This window comes from Babylonia areolata, chromosome 27 (assembly GCF_041734735.1).
Source record: "Babylonia areolata isolate BAREFJ2019XMU chromosome 27, ASM4173473v1, whole genome shotgun sequence".
Lineage (NCBI taxonomy): Eukaryota > Metazoa > Mollusca > Gastropoda > Neogastropoda > Buccinidae > Babylonia > Babylonia areolata.
The window spans coordinates 21,859,182-21,861,681 of NC_134902.1; the positions used below are offsets into that span (position 1 = coordinate 21,859,182).

Consider the following 2,500-nt stretch of genomic DNA (forward strand, 5'->3'; position numbering starts at 1 on the left):
AAGCTCAAAGTCCTTGCAATGTCATCCACTGTCACCCTTCTGTCAGACTGAATGAGGTCATTGATTGATTCGATCACCTCAGGAGACCTCACTTCTGTAGGCCTTCCAGGCCTGTCTTCATCCTCAACACTGCTCCGTCCTTCTTTAAACAATTTAGCCCACTTGTAGACATTTTTTCGGCTGAAACATGTGGCACCATACACAGTTGACATTCTCTTATGAATTTCAACTGGTTTGCACCCTTCAGCAACCAAAAACTTGATAACTGACCGCTGTTCAATCCTGGAGCATGTCGGCCATCTTTGTTAATCGCCAAAACTCTCAAAGTTTTTTTTAATCTGCAGAACAAATTAAATCCATGTGAAAAAGAAGTAAAACAAAAAAAAAAAAAAAAAAAAAAAAGAAAAAAAAAGAAAAAGAAAAAAAAGTAAGTTTCTATCTGTATTAGAAGTCCTTATACCGAAAAATTCACCTTATTTATTGAATGACTCTCGTATCTCTCTGTCTCTGTCTCTCTCTCTCTCTCTCTCTCTCTCTCTCTCTCTCTCTATATATATATATATATATATATATATATATACACATGAGAAAAGGAACAACTAGAACTAAAAGGTTTGATTGCATGAAGCCTGTGACCCGTTGCAAAGGGGAGAAAGAGAGGAGAAAAAAAAACCCCAGAAAGAAGTCCTGCAGAAGGAATATGACAAAGAACACACACACACACACACACACACACACACACACACACACACACACACACACAGATTGACAGGTGGATAAGAGAGAGAGAGTTGAAAATGAAGGACCTGGTAAAATTATTTTGGCTGCTCTCTTGTAAAGGGAATTTAGCTTCTTAAGATGAACATCAGCACAGCTCCAGACTACAGATGCGTAATTAATGTGAGAAAGACAGTGAGCGTGGAAGAACATTTTGCGAGCATCACTGTCTATGTAAGGCTTGAGCTGATTAAGTAATAAAAAAAAAAGACTGCGTGCCAACCTTTTGCACACACACACACACACACACACACACACACACAGATTTATATCGAAGAAGAGCTTGCTTTCTGTTTTCTTTCTGTTTATTACAATGATTAAATTTAATATTACAGGGACGAACAAACTAGCCTCTCCCCTAACTAACCATCCCACCTAAACACACACGCACACACTACTACTGAAGAATGAAATAAGGGAGGTAATAAAATTTGAACATGTTTCGCTCAGATGCCGACTGAATCATCGTTCTTCCTTGAAGAAAAAGGTGAATGGACGTACCGACTTCTTTATTTGCATAGGGGTGACAGCTTGTATTTTTGTGCGATGTTGGTGCAGTGAGATTTGAAAAAAAAGTTCTGAGTGTGTGGGTTTTTATTTATTTATTTTTAAAATTTTTTTACCTTGGGAAGCTGTGAGCTGTGTATGCAAAATACAATAGGGTGAAGTTTTTGTTTTTATTTTTGTTTTGTTGTAGCGGTTGCCGTGAGTAGCTGCACACCTAGTAGCTCGAGTGACCGAGTGTGAGAATCGGGTGCTATTATATAGTGGAGTGATGGCCTAGAGGTAACGCGTCCGCCTTGGAAGCGAGAGAATCTGAGCGCGCTGGTTCAAATCACGGCTCGGCCGCAAATATTTTCTCCCCCTTCACCAGACCTTGAGTGGTGGTCTGGACGCTAGTCATTCGGATGAGACGATAAACCGAGGTCCCGTGTGCAGGATGCACTTAGCGCACGTAAAAGAACCCACGGCAACAAAAGGGTTGTTCCTGGCAAAATTCTGTAGAAAAATTCTCTTCGATAGGAAAAACAGATCAAACTGCATGCAGGAAAAAAAATACAAAACAAGAGAGGCAAGGCCTTCAAGACTCACTTGTGACGTGCACTTACTACAACAATTGAATCAAAACACACAAAAAATCAATTGCAAAACAAAAGCCATGTGTACCTCCCAACATAGAAATATAGATCACACAAAGTTGTGTTGGATTTTACATTATTTATTTATTTATTTATTTTCACTTTTTTTCAAAATGAAAGTCACAAAGGAAAAAAAAATCATTTCCAACTCACACTTGCTTTTGTTTAAATGAAAGAGGAAATGCACCTAAGTGTGACCAACATACAGACACACACAGACACACACAAGATATAAATTTAAGTTACATCTTATACATGTATAAATATATAAGATGTAACTGAACTTTTTATTAAACTATTACGTAATGCATTATAAGCTTAATCATAGAGAAAACAATTAATACAGTGTGAAAAAACTCAATATGGGTATTAACAATGTGCTTGTCTGCTTTATGATTACAATTAGTATTAGAAAAAATGACATTCACAACACATTTTCATCATAAAAATTACAGATTTTTGTGATAATCCTGATTCAGTAAGACCCAACACACACACACACACACACACACACACACACACACACACACACACACACACACACACACACACACACACACACACACACACACACACACACACAT

At 37.8% G+C, this 2,500-nt stretch overlaps 1 protein-coding gene across 5 annotated transcripts in view; it reads left to right on the forward strand.

Moving 5' to 3' along the window:
* LOC143301418 (uncharacterized) overlaps positions 1-2,500 on the forward strand; it is a 23,150-nt gene that overhangs the window by 10,719 nt on the left and 9,931 nt on the right. The window lies entirely within an intron of this gene.